General features: G+C 43.9%; 1 protein-coding gene across 1 annotated transcript in view; it reads right to left on the reverse strand.

Moving 5' to 3' along the window:
- The window catches only part of naalad2 (N-acetylated alpha-linked acidic dipeptidase 2), a 186077-nt gene that overhangs the window by 162942 nt on the left and 12791 nt on the right, over window positions 1-10344 (reverse strand). The gene's annotated exons all lie outside the window — the stretch shown is intronic.

Here is a 10344-nt window from a genome sequence, read left to right on the forward strand (position 1 = left end):
GTCTCCCCAATATAGAGGAGGCCACATCGGGTGCAGCGGATGCAATAGATGATGTGTGTGGAGGTGCAGGTGAATTTTTGGCGGATATGGAAGTGGCCCTTGGGGCCTTGGAGGGAAGTAAGGGGGGAGGTGTGGGCGCAAGTTTTGCATTTCTTGCGGTTGCAGGGGAAGGTGCCGGGAGTGTGGGTTGGGTTGGTGGGGGGTGTGGACCAGGAGTGTAGAGAAAAAAAGATAATCAGGAGTAAAGAAAGAAAAAAAAACGAAAAAAAAATTAAACTTCCACCCTAAACATATTGAAACAGCCATCCCCTATAGACATACCCTACAGAGAGTGTTGTCATAAGAACAGGATACGATGCTCAACTCATCGATCACCAGTTCCAATGTGCCACAGCGAGAAACCATACTGACCTGCTCAAAAGATGGACACAGGATACGACTGTTAGATACCCTTCATTGTCCAGTGCTTCCCGGGATCGGAAGGATTACACCATATTCGTCACAGCCTGTAGTACGTTATCAATGACCTTGTACACCTTGTCAAGATCTTCCCTATGCTTCCATTTCTCACCTTTAAACAACTGCCAAACCTTAAACAGACCATTGTTCGCAGCAAACTATCCAGCCTGCAGGACAATATTGACCACAACACTATACAATCCTGTCATGGCAACCACCGCAAGAAATGTGAAAGCACAGACATGCATACTACCTTTAAAAGGCATCTGGTGGGCATGTGAACAGGAAGAGTTTAGATGGATATGGGCCAAGTGTTGGCAAATGGGACTAGATTAAGTTAGGATGTCTGGTTGGCACTCTCTCGCATGCATATACTTCCTCACACTTGCACACACTCTCAACTACACACACACACACACATGTACTCCCTCACACACTCCTCTCAAGCACATACTCACCCACACTGTCTCCATCTCTCACCCTCACATGCACACACACATACACCCTCTCAGACACACACACTCTGTCTCTCCCACGCACATGCAAATATACATGTAAAACTATGGGGTGAATTTGCATTTGCAGATTTGTTTTTGCAGATAGAGTTATAGAGATGTAAAGCACGGAAACCCTGCAGTTCAACTCATCCATGCCGAGCAGACATCCTAACTTAATCTAGTCCCATTTGCCAGCATTTGGCCCATATACCCACCAGATGCCTTTTAAATGTTGCAATTGTACCAGCCTCCATCACTTGATCAGGTTCCCCATGATAGGTAATTGCACAAAATACAGTGGCATGAGATTGAGTGGTTTGGATCAGAAATTGGCTAGCTGAAAGAAGACAGAAGGTGATGGTTGATGGGAAATATTCATCCTGGAGTTCAGTTACTAGTGGTGTACTGCAAGGTATCTGTTTTATTACAATGACAAACAGCAGTGGACCCAAATGACCTGGCTGATGACGTAGAAAGATGAGTTGGTAAATTTGCAGATGACACTAAGGTCGGTGGAGTTGTGGAATGTGCCGAAGGATGTTGCAGGTTACAGAGGAACATAGATAAGCTGCAGAGCTGAGCTGAGAGGTGGCAAATGGAGTTTAATGTGGAAAAGTGTGAGGTGATTCACTTTGGAAGGAGCAACAGGAATAAAGAGTATTGGGCTAATGGTAAGATCCTTGGTAGTGTGGATGAGCAGAGAGATCTTGTTGTCCATGTACATAGATCCCTGAAAATTGCTGCCCAGGTTGATAGGGTTGTTAAGAGGGCATACGGTGTGTTAGCTTTTATTGGTAGAGGGATTGAGTTTCGGAGCCATGAGGTCATGTTGCAGCAGTACAAAACTCTGGTGCTACTGCACTTGGAGTATTGTGTACAGTTCTGGTCACCGCCTTATAGGAAGGATGTGGAAGCTTTGGAAAAGATTCAGATGCAATTTACTAGGACGTTGACTGGTATGGAGGGAAGGTCTTATGAGGAAAGGCTGATGGACTTGAGGCTCTTTTCGATAGAGAGAAAAAGGTTGAGAGGTGACTTAACTGAGACATATAAGATAATCAGAGGGTTAGATTGAGAGGACAGTGAGAGCGTTTTTCCTCAAATGATGATGGCTAGCACAAGGGGACATAACTTTAAATTGAGCGGTAATAGATATAGGAGAGATGTCAAAGGTAGTTTCTTTACTCAGTAGTAGAGGTGTGGAACACCCTGTCTGCAACAGTAGAAGACTTGCCAATTTTGAAGGCATTATTTGGTCATTGAAAAAAACATATGGATGAGAATGGAATAGTGTAGGATAAATAGGCTTTAGATTGAAGGCCTAAAGGCCTGTACTGCGCTGTTATGTTCTATGTCCTACTTCCTCTGACAGCTCATTCCATACACACACCATTTGCATGAAAAAGTTGCCCCTTAGGCCCCTTTTAAATCTTTCCCCTCTCACACTAAACCTATGGCGTCTAGAACATAGAACATTACAGCACAGTATAGGCCCTTCGGCCCTCAATGTTGCGCCGCCTGTCATACTAATCTGAAGCCCATCCCACCTATACTATTCCATGTACGTCCATATGCCTGTCCAATGACGACTTAAAATGTACTTAAAGTGTTCAGACCTGTACACAATACTCCAAGTGTGGCCGTACCAGAGCTTTGTACAGCTGCAGCATAACCCCCTGGTTCCGGAACTTAATCCCTCTATTAATAAAGGCCAAAACACTGTATGCCTTCTTAACAACCCTGTCAATCTGGGTGGCAATTTTCAGGGATCTGTGTACATGGACACCAAGATTCCTCTGCTCATCTGTAGTCCTAAGAATCTTACCATTCGCCCAGTACTTTGCATTCCGATTACTCCGTCCAAAGTGTATCACCTCACACTTGCTCACATTAAACTCCATTTGCCACCTCTCAGCCCAGCTCTGCATCCTATCCATGTCTCTCTACAACCTACTACATCCTTCATCACTATCCACAACTCCACCGACCTTAGTGTCATCCACAAATTTACTAACCCACCCTTCTAAGCCCTCATCCAGGTCATTTATAAGAATGACGAACAACAATGGACCCAACACCGACCCTTGCGGTACGCCGCTAGTAACAACACCAAGACGAACATGTTCCATCAACTACAACCCTCTGTTTTCTTTCAGCAAGCCAATTATTGATCCAAACTGCTATGTCTCCCACATCCCATTCCTCCGCATTTTGTATAATAGCCTACTGTGGGGAACCTTATCGAATGCCTTGCTGAAATCAACCGGTTTGGTCACTTTGTCAAAAAAGTCAATAAGATTCGTTAGGCACGACCTACCCTTCACAAAACCGTGCTGACTGTCCCTGATCAGATTATTCTTTTCTAGATGGTTATAAATCCTACCTCTTATAACTTTTCCAACACTTTACCAACACCGGGGCAGCACGGTGGCACAGTGGTTAGCACTGCTACCTCACAGCGTCAGAGACCCGGGTTCAATTCCTGCCTCAGGCGACTGACTACGTGGAGTTTGCACATTCTCCCAGTGTCTGCGTGGGTTTCCTCCGGGTGCTCCGGTTTCCTCCCACAGTCCAAAAATGTGCAGGTTAGGTGAATTGGCCATGCTAAATTGCCCGTAGAGTTAGGTGAAGGGGTAAATGTAGGAGAATGGGTCTGGGTAGGTTGCGCTTCGGTGGGTTGGTGTGGACTTGTTGGGCCAAAGGGCCTGTTTCCACACTGTAAGTAATCTAATCTAATCTAAACTGAAGTGAGACTCACTGATCTGTAATTACCAGGGTTGTCTCTATTACCCTTTTTGAACAAGGGAACCACATTTGCTATCCTACAGTCCTCAGGCACTATTCCTGTAGACAATAATGATTTGAAGATCAATGCCAAAGGCTCAGCAATCTCTTCCCTTGCTTCCCAGAGGATCCTAGGATAGATCCCATCTGGCCCAGGGGACTTGTCCTATCCGCCAACAACTTCTCATGTCTCCTCCTGGCTCTTCTGAGTTCTCTTCTTAGGTCTTTCCTGACTTCGTTGTAACCCTCAAGCGCCCTAACTGAGTTTTCACATTTTGTCCTAACATAAGCCTTCTTCTTCTTGACCAGGGATTCCACTTCCTTAGTAAACCACACCTCATGCGTTCTATATCTTCCTCCCTGCCTGACAGATACATACTTATCTAGGACACAGGGGCTTTTCCTTGAATAAGCTCCACATTTTTAATGTGCTCATCCCCTGCAGTTTCCTTCCCCATTCTACGCTTCCTAAATCTTTCCCCCAGCTGTAACTCTTGCTCGGTGGAGTACACCTATCCCTTTCCATCACTAAAGTAAACCTGACAGAATTGTGATCGCTGTCTCCAAAGTGATCACCTACTTCCAAATCTAACACCTGGCCAGGCTCGTTACCCAATACTAAATCTAAAGTAGCTTCGCCCCTTGTAGGCCTGTCTACATACTGTGTCAGGAAGCCCTCCTGCAGACACTGGACAAAAACCAACCCATCTATAGTACTCGTACTGTAGTGATCCCAGTCAATATTTGGATAGTTGAAGTCCCCCATGACAACTACCCTGTCTCTCTCACTCCTATCGAGAATCATCTTTACTATCCTTTCCTCTACATCTCTGGGACTATTCGGAGGCCTATAGAAAACTCCCAGCATGGTGACTTCTCCTTTCCTGTTTCTAACCTCAGCCCATACTACCTCAGTTAATGAGTCCCCAAACATCCTTTCTACAACTGTAATATTGTCCCTGATCAACAATGCCACACCTCCCCCTCTATTACCATCTTCTCTGTTCTTACTGAAAAATCTGAATCCCGGAACCTGCAACAGCCATTCCTGTCCCTGCTCTATCCATGTCTCCGTAATGGCCACAACATCGAAGTCCCAGGTACCAACCCACGCTGCCAGTTCACCCACTTTATTTCAGATGCTCCTCGCGTTGAAGCACACACACTTCAATCCAGGTTCTCGCTTGTCAGTGTCAGATACTTGAATTTGGAACTCCCTATTCTCATCCTCTTCTGTACCTGTCCTACAATTTTGCTTCCCATCCCCCTGCTGTATTAGTTTAAATCCACCTTAATAGCTTTAGCGAATTTCCCACCCAGGATATTGGTACCCCTCTGGCTTAGATGAAGACCATCCTGCTTGTAGAGTCCCACCTACCCCAGAAAGAGCGCCAATTATCCAAAAACCCGAAACCCACCCTCCTGCACCATCCCTGTAGCCATGTGTTCAACCCCTTTCTCTCCCTATTCTTCACCTCACTAGCATGTGGCATGGGCCGCAAACCAGAGAAAACAACTCTGTTTGTCCTAGCTCTAAGCTTCCATCCTAGCTCCCTGAATTTCTGCCTCAAGTCCCCATCTCTCTTCCAACCTATGTCGTTGGTGCCAATGTGGACCAGTACTTGGGGCTGCTCTCCCTCCCCCCGAAGGATCCCAAAAACACGATCAGAGACATCACGGACCCTGGCACCCGGGAAGCAACACACTAACCAGGAGTCTCTCTCGTCCCCACAGAACCTCCTATCTGTCTCCCTAACTATCGAGTCCCCAATGACTACTGCTCTGCTCCTGTCCCCCCCTTCCCTTCTGAGTAGCAGGTGCCCCAGTGCTTTCCCCTGGTAAGTCATCCCCCCCCCCAAACAGTATCCAAAATGGTATACTTATTGTTGAGGGGAATGGCCACAGGGGATCCCTGCACTGCCTGCCGGTTCCCTTTCTGTCCCCTAACTGTCACCCATCTGTCTTTTTCTTTTACCTGAGCTCCAGTTCCCTAACGTGGTTTTCAAGGAGCTGGTGTTGGGTGCACTTCCCACAGATGTAGTCAGCAGGGACATTAGTGGTGAACCTTACTTCCCACATTCTGCAGGAGGAACATTCCACTGCCCTAAACTCCATTCCCACTATTCTAACTCCCGAAGTGACTACTAAAAAGAAGGATTAGGAAATAAACTAGTTACCTTATCTTGTCAATCTGGCTCCCACAACCTTTTTTTAGGTTAGAGGAGGAGGATGGGTGGGAGACACTACCCGAGTAGTATCTCGGGTAACGCAACCGCGCAAATATAAACTGTTCTACTTACCCTTCCCAGAAGTCCTTTGCTTGCTCCTCCCTCGCTGGCCTGAAGGCAAGATGTTCTGGACTCCCCCACCCCAGGGAAAAGACCTTGTCTATTTAACCTATCCATGCCCCTCATGATTTTATAAACCTCTATAATGATGCTTCAGGGAAACCAGCCCCAGTCTGTTCAGCCTCTTCTTATAACTCAAACCCTCCAACACTGACACCATCCTTGTAAATCTTTGCTGTACCCTTTCAAGTTTCACAACATCCTTGCGATGGAAGGAGGAGACCAGAATTGTACAAAATATTCCACAAGTAGCCGAACCAATGTCCTGTAACAGCCATTACATGGCCTCCCAAATTCCACACACAATACTCTGTCCTCTACAGGAAGGCATACATTCTATTTTGTTCAAAATGCATACAATCTGTAGACAGTCAATGTGACATTACTACTTTGTAAATAAAACCAGTCTGACAGATACAAAAAGACTTGAAACATGGCCTCACACCTAAAACACATTGTCTGACCAGAGGGGTCATCTTTGTTCTGATAAATCTGAAGTTATCTTGAAGCAGTGACTTGAAAGAAAGTCTGGGATTTACGAATTAAATCAATGGAAACTTGCACCTCCATTCTAACTGACTAAAGACTTAATTACCATCTAAGTTTGTTCAATACATTCATATAAGTTGTATGACCCTTTGATTTTTTACTGAAAAATTCTGCATCTGACATATTCTTTCTCACTAGCTGCCTGAGGAAGGAAATGGGACCCCGAAGGCTTATGGCTTCAAATAAATCTGTTGGAATTGGTGTTGTGTGATTTTTGACTTTGTCTTGATATGATAGGACTGGAGAAAGTGAGGGCTGCAAATGCTGGAGATCAGAGTCGAAAAATGTGGTACTGGAAAAGCACAGCAGGTCAGGCAACATCTGAGGAGCGGGAGAATCGACATTTTGGCATTAACCAGTCATCAGAAATGTTCCACAGGGATCAGTACTGGGGCCACTTTTGCTTGTGATATACATAAATGATCTGGAAGAGGGCATTGTTGGTCTAATCAGTAAGTTTGCAGATGACATGAAGATTGGTGGAATAGCAGAAAGCATAGGGACTGTCAAAGAATACAGGAGAATATAGATAGACTGGAGAGTTGGGGAGAGAAGTGGCAGATGGAGTTCAATCCAGTCAAATGTGAGGTGATGCATTTTGGGAAGTCTAATTCTAGAGCAAACTATACTGCAAATGGAAAGTTCAGGTCCATTGTACCCTGAAGGTTGCTGCAGAGGTAGATAGAGTGGTCAAGAAGGCATATGGTATGCTTGCCTCCATCGGACAGGGTGCTGAGAATAAGAGTGGGCAGGTCATGCTAAAATTGTACAAGACTTTGGTTCTGCCACATTTAGAATACTGTGACAGTTCTGGTCGCCACATTACCAAAAGGATGTGGAAAGGGTGCAGAGAAGGTTGACAAGGATGTTGCCTGGTTTGGATGGTGCTAGCTATAAAGAGAGGTTTAGGAGGTTAGGATTGTTTTCACTAAAAAAAGAGAGATTGGGGTGACCTGATTGAGGTCTACAAAATCATGAAGGGTATAGACAGAGTGGTTAGAGAAAAACATTTTCTTAGGGTAAGGGATTCAATAACGAGAGATCATGCATTCAAAGCGAGAGGGGATACATGCAGAAAGTACTTTACACAGAGCCTGGAACGTGTTGCCAACAGAGGTAGTAGAGGCAAGCAAGGTAGATTCATTTAAGGTGTGTCTGGACAGATGCATGACTAGTTGGGGACTAGAAGGATACAGATCCTTAGGAATTTGGCAATATGTTCATGCAGTGGATTTGGATTGGCTCAGGCTTGTACAGCCAAAGGCTCTGTTCCTGGGCTGTAAGTTTCCTTTGTTTTTTTGTTCTATTGCTCTATTGACTCATTATGGCAGCAGGCTTACTCTTCTTCATTCCCAGACTGATGTTTGAAGACTGCCACAGACTACACTTGCTCTGGTAACTCCCAAACAATAAGTTCAAAGAAACAACAGATCCACAGATTTTTACATACACAGCATTCACATTATCAAATTCAATGAACATACTCACACTGTTGAGTCTAGACAACACAAGCCAATGATTAGAGAACTCAGATTTAGCACAGCCAAACTCAGAAAGGAAAACGTGAGGCCAAGGCTGGATTTTATCAAGAGGATGAGAATTTTAACAGCAAAGTGGTGGTGGATTGTGAGCCAAATGTATATTACTAAGGGGGTCAGGGTGGACGAATGGAGTTTTCAGCATTGAGAATGAGTGTAGCAGCGTTTTGGGTGAGCTCATATTCATTAACAATGGAAATGGGAGCCTGATTAAAAGAATATGAGAAAAAGTGAATATGGCAAATAACACAAAAGTAGATTCACGTATGTTTGTGAAACCAATAGACAATTGAAAATTTAAAAATCTAGTCATTTTTGCCACAAATGCCACTTTCTTCAACCACAGGATCTGAGCGATGAAGGTTCTCCCACAGTGCTATTAAATATCACAGGTGTCTTACAGACCATAGTATGCAGGTTGGAGATAGGGAGGCTTTCAGGAAGATACTAACTTGGAAAGGACAAGTGGAGGTGAGGTTCAAGTGTCAGATGGGACATCAGCAGGAGAAAGATGCTAAAGTTGGGCTAGCTGTGGGGGGCAGGAGAGGGGAGAGGGGAGAGATGGGTGAGGTACTGAAAGAGTGGGTAAAAGAATAATGGAATGTTGGGGAGGCTGAGCCTGACTGAACTAGATATATACCTAACACTCATGCTCCGCCAATGGCCCCATCTACTAAAATCTCAAAATCTGGACAAGGAGGAAGTCACAGGATGAAAGTCACTTTCGCATGAATTTTGCAAGTCAGCTCAGTATGTGCCTCTCAAGAGAAAGTAAGGCCAGCGCTAGTTAAATTCAACTCCTTCGGTCAGACCTATTCTCCATCCCTTTTACTGGTGATCAGGACTTGGGGAATGTTTTTCAACTTTAACTTTGCTTCTTTACCAAAAAGGCAGAACTTAAACTGAGCATTGGTGAACAATTAATTTGTGAATTAGTGTAACTCAATAGCATTGTTGACAACACTTTCCATTATTTTGATTTTTTCGTGGAAGATTGATAAAACAGTAATTATCATGGTCTTTGCCTACTTTGTGAGATAGGTTATCCCTGCACAATTTTTGATTGTATTATAATCAAACAAAAAAAGGGAAGAGAGGAGAGCCATTCTATTGTTCCTCACCAGACCATAACAAGAGGAGAGTTCGAACATGCACTTGAAGAGTGTTGATTTGGAGGTGATGAGGAAAATGCTGCAATGCAGGATGAAATTATGCAGCTCTTTCAAACAGTCAGCTCAGATGTGATGCAATTATTTTGTCCTGTTTCACTAAGATTCTAGGACTTCCCATATATGTACACTTGGTTGCAGCTTTACCAAATCTCAGCCTATCATTTTCAGAAATGCCAGTTGTTGTTCCTGGTGGGATATTCTTTGGTTCTGATTAAATTAGGGTGGCAGTGTGAAGGAGGTTCGTAATATATTATTTGGAAACTTGGGTTATAAAGTCAAGGAAGATGTTGGTCAGAATGAAACTAGGTTAAAACTATTAACTAGATTAATCACAACACCAGGTTATAGTTCAAAAGATTTATTTGAAAGTATAGGCTTTGGGGCACTGCTCCTTCATCAGGTACTTGGTGGGGCAGGTACACAGGACACAGAATTTTAAAATTAATTAATTAATGCATCGCATAACTGATGCGATGTATTAGATAAACCTAGATGGCTGTTAAATCTTTAATCACTTAGAATGGGGATGCAGGTTTTGATTGATTAGTGCATAAATCCCTGAATTTCTTTCAAGTCACAGGACGAAAACAACAAGGTTTTATCAATGGATTATAAAAAGTGACATCTCAGCTCAGACAATGCATTAAAGGTGAGAGGTTAGAGTGTATCTGTATTCCAACATGGAGTCAGACTAGTTTTATTTCCAAATTAGGAGTTTATAAAATTCACATTGACTGACTGCCTACAGGTTGTGTTTTTTGAACAAAATAGAACGAATCTGCAAATACAAATTCACCCCATAGACTAGTGTGCATGCGGGTGTGTACATGAGGGAGAGAGGGGGAAAAGAGTGTGAGAATGAGTGTAGAAAATGACTTAGAGAAGATTTTGGATTGCAAAACCTGAGGCAATAAAGGCTGTGGACTGGATGTTAATGGCCTCTTTAAACATTTATGAGTCTTTCCTAACTCATTGATGGAGTGGGGGAGGGAAGAGA

This window comes from Chiloscyllium plagiosum, chromosome 6 (genome assembly GCF_004010195.1).
Source record: "Chiloscyllium plagiosum isolate BGI_BamShark_2017 chromosome 6, ASM401019v2, whole genome shotgun sequence".
NCBI classification, from domain to species: Eukaryota; Metazoa; Chordata; class Chondrichthyes; order Orectolobiformes; family Hemiscylliidae; genus Chiloscyllium; species Chiloscyllium plagiosum.